The 10,840-nt window shown below is 46.1% G+C and overlaps 1 pseudogene; it reads left to right on the plus strand.

Moving 5' to 3' along the window:
• The first annotated feature begins 2,575 nt into the window (after window positions 1-2,575).
• Window positions 2,576-3,283, plus strand: LOC133258872 (ferritin light chain-like; annotated as a pseudogene).
• Window positions 3,284-10,840: the final 7,557 nt, after the last annotated feature.

Consider the following 10,840-nt stretch of genomic DNA (forward strand, 5'->3'; position numbering starts at 1 on the left):
GCCTTCCCTGGAATTTTTGCAAACCTGTGTAACATGCCCGTTGTCTAGGTTTTGTTGCTGTTCAGTCACTAAGTCGTGTCTGACTCCTTGTGACCCCATGGACTGCAATACACCAGACTTCCTGTCCTTCCTATCTGCCAGAGCTTGCTCAAACTCATGTCCATTGAGTTGGTGATGCCATCCAACCATCTCATCCTCTGTCATCCCCTTCTGCCTTCAGTCTTCCCCAGCATCAGGGTCTTTTCCAATTAGACAGCTCTTCACATCAGGTGGCTGAAGTATTGGAGCTTCAGCTTCAGCATCAGTCCTTCCAATGAGTATTCAGGGTTGATTTCCTTTAGGACTGACTGATTTGATCTCCTTGCTGTCCGAGGGATTCTGAAGAGTCTTCTCCAGGACCACAGTTCGAAAGCATCAATTCTTTGGTGCTCAGCCTTCTTTATGGGGCAACTCATACCGGTACATGACTACTGGAAAAACCATAGCTTTGACTATGCGGACCTTTGCTGGCAAAGTGATGTCTCTGCTTTTTAACACATTGTCTAGGTTGGTCATAGCTTTTCTTCCAAGGAGCAGGCATCTTTTAATTTCGTGGCTGTAATCACCATCTGCAGTAATTTTGGAGCCCAAGAAAATGAAAAGAAATCTAAATTGTCCTTGGGTTAGTGATTTGTGTCACATCTTAGGAACGTCCAGCTTAGTAAATGCAGTTGCATACCAACAGCGAGAGGAGAAGGGATGAGCACTCTGTAAGGATTCTGGAAAAAATGATTTTAGTACTTTTTTTTAATGCCTCTTTCCAGACACAAGCCAACCTTATCTGGTACTCAACTGAAGATTGAGCTTTTGAGGATAATTTTATGTCATAGTCAATTTTCATCTTTCCCAGTGTTCTTGCCTGGAGAATCCCAGGGATGGGGAAGCCTGGTGGGCTGCTGTCTATGGGGTCGCACAGAGTCGGACACGACTGAAGCGACTTAGCAGCAACAGCAGCAGAGACTCCTAATCTTCACATGACGCTTCTATAGCTTCCTGTCCTTTAACCTAATTCACATTTGCTTAAAGAATTTGTCGAGTTATGTCCAGGAAATACTCAGGTGTTCTAATAAACTTCTTAGCTTGAGTAAATTTGGGCTTAAATAATGGCATATTGATTTCCTTCTCCAGAGTTCATGGGTTTCTGAGAAAAAAACAAGCTGTGTAGGAGAGGCCAGTGGTCAGATCATGGAAGCTGGAAGGAAGAACTTTTTTTCAGAAGGATTTGTTGTGTGAACTTTCTGCCCTTAGGGGGTAGCAGCATTAGATGAGGACACGGAGGCTCAGTGAGGCTGGATCGCACAGCAGGAACACGGCAGAGCTGGGACTCTGGCCCAGACTCTGTCTTCAGAGCACACACACTACCCTGTGCCCGTTCTGGGGGGTGAGGTGGGAAGCCCAGCAGGGCATGCAACAAAACACAGTCCTGGTCTCTCAGGATCCTGTTTGTAAGTTGAACTGCTTGGGTATTACAAACACCTGAGTTGGAAATCATTGTTATCAGATCTCTTATACTGCCTTTGCAGGGTTGTACCTTCAGACCCTTTCCTGACTAGCACAGACATTCAGAAGTCAAGGAAAGAAATAGCGACTAGCAGAGAAAATATGAGAGGAAGTGAGCAGATGCCAAGGCTGGGCCAGTAAGCCCTCGTGGTTTGTGCCTTCATTTTTCCACTCTAATACACACCTTTGAAAGTCACCAGTTCATAAATGCTGAAGAGGGTGTGGAGAACAGTATGGAGGTTCCTTTAAAAAACTAAAGACAGAATTACCACACCATCCAGCAGTCCCACTCCTGGGCATATATCCAGAAAAGACAAAAATTCTCATTCAAAAAGATACATACACCCCAATGATCATAGCAGCATGATCTGTAATAGCCAAGACATGGAAGCAACCTAAGTGTCAACAGTTGAATGGATAAAGAAGATGTGGTATGTTGTTTGTTTGTTGTTTAGTCGCTCAGTCGGGTCTGACTCTTTGAAACCCCACAGACTGTAGCCTAGCAGGCTCCTCTGTCCACGAGATTTCCCAAGCAAGAATACTGGAGCAGGTTGCCATTTCCTTCTCCAATTCCTTCCAACCCAGGGATTGAACCTGGGTCCCCTGAGTGTCTCCTGCAGGTGGATTCTTTTACTACTGAGCCACTGGGGAAGCTGGGTAAAGAAGGTGTGGTATACACACACACACACACACACACACACACACACACACACACAGGAATATTAGCCATTAAAAAGAATGATATAATGCCATTTGCAGCAACATGGATGAACCTAGAGATTATCATCCTAAATGAAGTAATAAACTTAGAGTTATCAAAGGGAAAGGAAAGGGGAAGAAGGGATAATTTAGGAGTTTGGGATTAACATATACACATTACTGTATATAAAACATTAAACAACAAGGACCTACTGTATAGGAAGTGTGCTCGTTGGCCCCGCGGATCTGTCTCTTGCTTCAACAGTGCTTGGACGGAACAGACCCAGGGATGCCCCTTGCTCCAGCCTCCGACCACCGTCCAACCTTTTTTCCAGTCGCAACTTCCGGAGTCAGCCACTGAGCTGTCCGCGATCACCGGGACCAGCCACCATTTTTTAACTCCTTATTATTACCGACCAATCATGAGCTCCCAGATTCGTGGGAATTATTCTACCGAGGTGGAGGCGGCTGTCAACCACCTGGTTAACATGCAACTGCGGGCCTCCTACACTTCCCTCTGTCTGGGCTTCTATTTCGACCGCGACGATGTGGCCCTGGAGGGTGTGGGTCACTTTTTCCGCGAATTGGCCAAGGAGAAGCGCGAGGGCGCGGAGTGACTCTTGAAACTGCAAAACCAGTATGGCGGCCGCGCCCTCTTCCTGGACGTACAGAAGCCATCTCAAGATGAGTGGGGTAAAACCCAGGACGCTATGGAAGCCGCCCTTCTCGTAGAGAAGAACCTGAGTCAAGCCCTGTTGGATCTGCATGGCCTGGCTTCTGCCCGCGGAGACCCCCACATCTGTGACTTCCTGGAGAACCACTTCCTAGATGAGGAAGTGAAACTCATCAAGAAGATGGGTGACCACCTGACCAACCTCCGCAGGCTGGCTGGCCCCCAGGCTGGGTTGGGCGAGTATCTCTTCGAAAGGCTCACCCTCAAGCACGACTAGGAGCTTCTGGAGACCAGTGGCCATTGAAGAACCCACCTAACATCAGGGCTGCCTGAAGCCCCTCTCTGCAGCCACTAGGCAGCTTTTTAACACCCTGGAGCCCTCTCTCAAGCCTTGGACCAAATGGAAACAATAAAGCTTTTTGCAGCAAAAACAAAACCAAACAAAAAAAGGACCTACTGTATAGCACAGGGAACTATATTCAATATCTTGTAATTACTTACAATGGAAGAGAATCTGAAAAAAATATATATATATACATAAATCACTTTGCTGTACACCTGAAGCTAACACAACATTGTAAATCAAATATGAAAGTGAAAGTGAGAGTCGCTCAGTCGTGTCCGACTCTTTGCAACTCCTTGGACTGTACAGCCCATGGAATTCTCCAGGCCAGAATACTGGAATGGGTAGTCTTTCCCTTCTCGAGGGGATCTTCCCAACCGAGGGATAGAACCCAGGTCTCTCACATTGCAGGCAGATTCTTTACCAGTGAGCCACCAAGGAAGCCTCTACACTTCAATTTTTTTCTTTAAAGGCACAAATTTGTGACTTCTTTAGAGTTCCACACTTGCTCCTGCCTCCGAGCCTTTGGTCCTGCTATTTCTCTTCCTGGATGTGTTTTCTCTGAACTTAATGGCTAGTTCCTCCTCCTGGATTCCAACTCAAAAGCTAACTTCTTGGAAAAAAAAGAACAAACCTCACCTCCTGTTTGCCTACCTAGTCCCTGTCTGCATCCCTCACCTCCATTCATCCCACCCACCCACCCCTTTTTTTTTTGGCCATACTGCATAGCAGAGATTTCCCTCCACCTGCAGCCTTGGTGTTCCCTTCAGGCCTTCCCTGAACAGGGATCTCACACAAGGGAAGGGCTATTTAATGCGTTGGAAAGTGAAGTGAAAGTTGCTCAGTGGTGTCCAACTCTTTGCGACCCCATGGACTATACAATCCATGGAATTCTCCAGGCCAGAGTACTGGAGTGGGTCGCCTTTCCCTTCTCCAGGGGATCTTCCCAACCCGGGGCTGGAGAGCAACTGAATGAATATAGCTCCCTGGGGCAGTGGCTCGGGAGGGCGCACATAGCCCACTACTGACATCTGGTGGCTCTGGGCCAGAAATACAACCACCACGGGCTCATGCAGTTGGCCCTGTCACGTCCTACTCTGCAACCGCATGGACTGCAGCACGCCAGGCTTCCCTGTCTTTCAGTGTCTCCTGGAGTTCACTCAAACTCAAGTCTATCGAGTCGGTGATGCCATCCAACCATCTCATCCTCTGTCGTCCCCTATTGCCCTCAATCTTTCCCAGCATCAGGGTCCTTTACTTTACCAATGAGTCAGCTCTTCGCATCAGGTGGCCAAAGTATTGGACCTTCAGCTTCAGGATCAGTCCTTCCAATGAATATTCAGGGTTGATTTCCTTTAGCATTGACTGATTTTATTTTCTTGCTGTCCAAGGGATTCTCAGAGTCTTCTCCAGCACTACAGTTCAAAAGCATCAATTCTTGGGTGCTCAGCCTTCTTTATATGCTTCCCTGGTGGCTTGGAGGTTAAAGCATCTGCCTGCAATGCGGGAGACTTGGGTTCGATCCCTGGGTCGGGAAGATCCCCTGGAGAAGGAAATGGCAACCCACTCCAGTATTCTTGCCTGGATAATCCTATGGACGTAGAAACCTGGTGGGCTGGGGTCGCAAAGAGTCAGACACGACTGAGTGACTTCACTCACCCAGCCTTCTTTATGGTCCAACTCTCACATCTATACATGACTACTGGAAAAACCATAGCTTTGACTACACACATGCAGTGAGTCTAAATATTTCAAAGTCAAATATCAAGGTATGAGCTTTCAAATAAAACTCATCCTAACCTCCTTTGTTGATGCTGGGAAAGATTGAAGGCAGGAGGAGAAGGGGACAAGAGAGGATGAGATGGTTGGATGGCATCACCAACTTGATGGACATGAGTTTGAATAGGCTCTGGGAGTTGGTGATGGGCAGGGAAGCCTGGCATGCTGCAGTCCGTGGGGTTGCAAAGAGTTGGGCACGACTGAGCAAATGAACTGAACTGAACCTACTTCCTCCATAAATACTTTTATAATACCTGCAAGTCTCGGTTCAAAAGTTGCATTTTCAGGCTCCCCAGCGTTCCGTGCCAGAACAGAGCAGGGCAGGGAGAACTGGCCTTTGTCCTGCACCCTGTCTCCTCCTCAGGCCACAGGCAGCACCACAGGGCTTTGAACTTGTGTATAGATACTCAGCTCCGTCCAAACCCGCTGCGAACTCGTTTGCCTCTGTCACACTTCCAGCTTTGGGGCACTCCCATTGGCTGTACATTTGCTCTCAGAACTGACCCAGGCAAGAGATTTCTACAGATATTGGAAAAGGACTCAGGGCCTAAGGCTGGGGACTTCCAGGGTGTTGGGCGACTGGAACATGACCTGAAAGGGAATGGCACAGGTTCTGGGGGAGCACAGAAGCTCCCGCACTTGGTCCGTGGACAGGGAGTGGTTGGAGGAGGGCCAGTGTGGAGCCTCTAAAATACAGGGGCCAAGGGAAGGGTCCAAAGGCTTGCCCAGGTCTAAAGCAGCACCACCTGAGAAAAGCCGAGGGCGGGGACAATGGGAGGGCGTCAGGAATACTCTCCCGGGACTTCCCTGGCACCCAGTGGTTAAGACTTCACCTTCCAAAGCAGGGGATGCAGGTTCAATCCCTCTCAGAGATAAGATCCCACATGCCTCTCAGTCAAAAAAAACATAAAACAGAAGCGATATTGTAATAAATTCAATAAATACTTTTAAAATGGTCCACATCAAAAAACAACTTTTTTTTTTCAAACTTTAAACTTTTTATTTTGATTGGGGTGTAGCCGGTTAACAATGTTGTGACGGTTTCAGGTGAACAGTGAAGGGACTCAGCTGTACATGTGTATGTATCCATTCTCCCCAAACCCCCACCCATCCAAGCTGCCACATACCATCCAGTCGAGTTCCCTGTGCTGTAAAATAGGTCCTTGTTGATGGTATCCATTTTGAATATAGCAGTGGGTACATGACCTTCGCAAACTCCCTAACTATTAATATCCCTTCCCTACCCCCGGCAACCATAAATTCATCTTCTAAGTCTGTGAATCTCTTTCTATTTTGTAAGTAAGCTCATGTGTATCATTTCTTCTTAGATTCCACATATAAGGGATGTGGTTGCTGTTGTTGTTCAGTCGTCAAGTCGTGTTGGACTCTTCACGACGCCATGGACTGCAGCACACCAAGGGATGTGGTATGATATTTGAAAAAAAAATACACTTCAACTGGTCATAAGAAATGGTCATAACAGCTAACACTGTTGGGTACTGTTTCCCAGTTGCTTTTTCATGGGCCTCATACATATCATTTTTTCATACTTATCATTTCTTCATACATATCATTCTTTATCTTTACAACCACCGTAAGAGGAAGAATCATATTATTACCCCTGTTTTAGAGATTAGGCAACCAAGTTATAAGTAACTTACCCAGTGTTACACAGATGGCATTGGGGTCTGAACCTGGGTAGTCTGGCTCAAGTTCACGCTCTTAACTACTATGATATACAAAAGGATTAAAGAATTCTGGCAACAAAGAGAGGCTGAAAAGGATGTCCATTATACTTCAATAAAACGGGGAGGAGAAGACCCAGGAAACTCTTGCAGAAAGAAAGCAGGTCCAACAGTGTTGATATCAGACAAGACTGAATTGGAAGAGGAAAGCTCTGAAAGGGCCAAAGAGGTATATTTCACATTATAAGATGGTAGACATCATCAAGAAGAAACAGCAGGAACCCTGTATTGACCTAATAGCTTCAAAATATAAATCAGAAGCTGACGTACCATTTAACACTGACAAAGTCAGAATCACGATGGGAGACTCGTATACCATTCAGAGAACATTGATAAAGAATATTTAAAAATAAGAAATAAAGAACTTAAATATTCAATAAAGTACCTACAGCTAATGTCCTACTGTGGCCACAGGACTGGAAAAGGTCAGTTTTCATTCCAAAGAAAGGCAATGCCAAAGAATGCTCAAACTACTGCACAATTACACTCATCTCACGCGCTAGTAAAGTAATGCTCAAAATTCTCCAAGCCAGGCTTCAACAGTACATGAACCGTGAACTTCCAGATGTTCAAGCTGGATTTAGACAAGGCAGAGGAACCAGAGATCAAATTGCCAATATCCGTTGGATCATCGAAAAAGCAAGAGAGTTCCAGAGAAACATCTATTTCTGCTTTATTGACTATGCCAAAGCCTTTGATTGTGTGGACCACAACAAACTCTGGAAAATTCTTAAAGAGATGGGAATATCAGACCACCTGACCTGCCTCTTGAGAAATCTGTGTGCAGATCAGGAAGCAACAGTCAGAACTGGGCATGGAACAACAGACTGGTTCCAAATAGGAAAAGGAGTACGTCAAGGCTGTATGTTGTCACCCTACCTATTTAACTTATATGCAGAGTACATCATGAGAAACGCTGGGCTGGAGGAAGCACAACCTGGAATCAAGAGTGCCAGGAGAAGTATCAATAACCTCAGATATGCAGATGACACCACTCTTATGGCAGAAAGCAAAGAACTAAAGAGCCTCTTGATGAAAGTGAAAAGAGGAGAGTGAAAAAGTTGGCTTAAAACTCAACATTCAGAAAACGAAGATCATGGCATCTGGTCCATCACTTCATGGCAAATAGATGGGGAAATAGCGACAGACTTTATTTTTTGGGCTCCAAAATCACTGCAGATGGTAACTGCAGCCATGAAATTAAAAGACGCTTGCTCCTTGGAAGAAAAGTTATGACCAACCTAGACAGCATATTAAAAAGCAGAGACATTACCAACAAAGGTCCATCTAGTCAAAGCTATGGTTTTTCCAGGAGCCATGTATGGATGTGAGAGTTGGACTGTAAAGAAAGCTGAGTGCCAAAGAATTGATGCTTTTGAACTGTGGTGTTGGAGAAAACTCTTGAGAGTCCCTTGGACTGCAAGGACATCCAACCAGTCCATCCTAAAGGAAATCAGTCCTAAATATTCATTGGAAGGACTGATGCTGAAACTGAAACTCCAATATTTTGGCCACCTGATGTGAAGAACTGACTCATTGGAAAAGATTCTGATGCTGGGAAAGATTGAAGGCAAGAGGAGAAGGGGACAACAGAGGACGAGATGGTTGGATGGCATCACCGACTCAATGGACATGAGTTTGAGTAAAGTCCGGGAGTTGGTGATGGACAGGGAGGCCTGGCGTGCTGCAGTCCATGGGGTCAAAAAAAGTCAGACACAACTGAGTAACTGAACTGAACAGAATGTTCTACCTGGGCTTCCCTTGTGCCTCAGTGGTAAAGAATCCACCTGCAGTACAGGATATGCGGGTTCCATCCCTGGGCCAGGAAGCTCCCCTGGAGAAGGAAATGGCAATGCACTCCAGTATTCTTGTCAGGAAAATCCCATGGACAGAGGAGCCTGGAGGACTGCAGTCCATGGGGTCACAAAAGTCGGACATGACTTAGCGAGTAAACAACAATATCCCAGTTAGTGAAAGACCAAAGGCTATTTGTACCATGTGAATATTCCACCGTGTGCCCAAGAAAGGAAGTTGCCTTCATTAAAAAAAAAGTGAGAGAGATTTCCCTGGTGGCACAGTGGTTGACTCCCGTCTTCCACTGCAGGGGGCACAGGTGCAGTCCCTGGCGGGGGAACTAAGATCCCACATGCCATGCAGCACACCAAAAGAAAAAAGATGCTAACATTAAAAATATAATCAATAAAATAAAAGGTAAGAAGCAATCAGACCTGTCTCAACTTTAGATATCAACACTCTTCTGGATCTCAACTGGACTTTTTAAAAGTGAGACAAAATCAAACTTAGACTTGTTTTCCAAGCACAGTCAGATGTGTCCATGCTTTTCTGAATCCAAATCAAATGGAAGTGTCTTCCACTTTCAGAAAGTCTTTCCATAGAGTATACATATAATGTATGTACTATTTTATCAGGATTCGGAAGGAAAGACGACTACATGCGTACTGACTTCGTGCTCCTGAAAATGGCTGAACTGTTTTCTTTGGTTTTCAACACAGCAGCAGTTGTAGCAAACCTAAGAGTGTGTGCATGTGGTGAGCGAGCAGGATGAGAATTCCCAGGGAATTTTCACGGGTCACCTGGGCCCCACAGAGAGTAGAGAGGGAGGACAAGCCTTTCCATGGCCCTCACCTGCATGGTTCCTCTGGCTGCTAAGGGCGAGGGGAGATGGCCCTGCTGGAGCCACTTCCACAGACTTAATAAAAGTGGCACAGCCTGCGGGCTTCCTATGTGTGTGCTAAGTCACCCCAGTTGTGACCGACTCTTTGTGACCCCCATGGACTGTATAGCCCACGAGGCTCCTCTGACCATGGGATTCTTCAGGAAGAAGACTGGAGTGGATTGCCATGCCCTTCTCCAGGGGATCTTCCTGACTCAGGGATTGAACCTGAGTCTCCAGCATTGGCAGGCAGGTTCTTCACTATTAGCGCCACCTGGGAAGTGTGGGGCTTCCTACAAAACCTGGTAATCATGCTAGACAGACACAAGATGCCAGCCAGCTTCCTTCCTGATTGGCGTTCAGGGATGAAAAACTGTTAAGTCACCAGGGTTGCTCTCACCCGTACTAGAGGAAAATGTCCAGAAAAGCGAACTAGTATGACCAAGATGATTGCTTGTACTACTGCTGCAATGGTAGAAATACATCTTTTCCACCAGTGTTCTAATAATGTACACTTTTCGCAATGGACTTCACCTATTTATATACGGCATTTAATTCAACATTCAGCAAATATTTATTGAAGTTACCTTGTGTTAGGTGCTGGGATACAGCTGTAAAGAGAATGCCCTTGTTTGAACAGAGTCCTTAGGTATACAGTTGGGGGACAGTTTAAAAAAGAGACAATTAATTGCAAGGAGTGATAAATGCTGTGAAGAAAATATAATGGAGATAGGACCACCAAATAAAATATTGGACACCTGGTTCTATGTGAATTTCAGATAGACAGTTTTTGTTTTGTTTTAGTGTATGTTCCATGCAATATAGGCCTACATCATCTGGCCCCTGCAGATCTAACTCCTCCTGTCATGCTCCACTTTATTTTTTAAGCCCCAGTGTAGCCGGGTCCTGTCTCAGAGCCTTTGCTATTAGCATCCCCTCTTCCTGGAAAGCTCTGCAGGCTAATCCATAGCTGTCTTCTTGTTGAACTTCAGGTCACTTGTTTAGAGATCTCCTCTGGCCATCCCCTTGACAATCTACGTCACTTATCAAATCTGAAAAGATCTTGTTTATTCCTTTCCTCTCTTTAAAACAAGCTCCACGAGGGGCAGAAAAGTTCTCTTCTATCGGAGATGCTTTGGCCATGACTTTGGACAGTTCCTTCGATAGTTGTATAAGACCCACTAGATGCCTGACCCTAGCCCTAACATCAAAAGAGGACACAATTCAGCGGACACGCGCCTCATGTGTGCCCTTCTCAGAACCGCGAGAGGGATGCCCACTAGCGCGGTCAAAGACCATTGCCGCGCATGACGTCAGCCCCCTCAGAGCGGGGCCGTGATTGGTGATTGGAATCTGGGTGGAGCCGAGCGCCCTTGGCCCCGCCCCTT

The sequence above is a fragment of the Bos javanicus genome, chromosome 13 (genome assembly GCF_032452875.1).
Source record: "Bos javanicus breed banteng chromosome 13, ARS-OSU_banteng_1.0, whole genome shotgun sequence".
Lineage (NCBI taxonomy): Eukaryota > Metazoa > Chordata > Mammalia > Artiodactyla > Bovidae > Bos > Bos javanicus.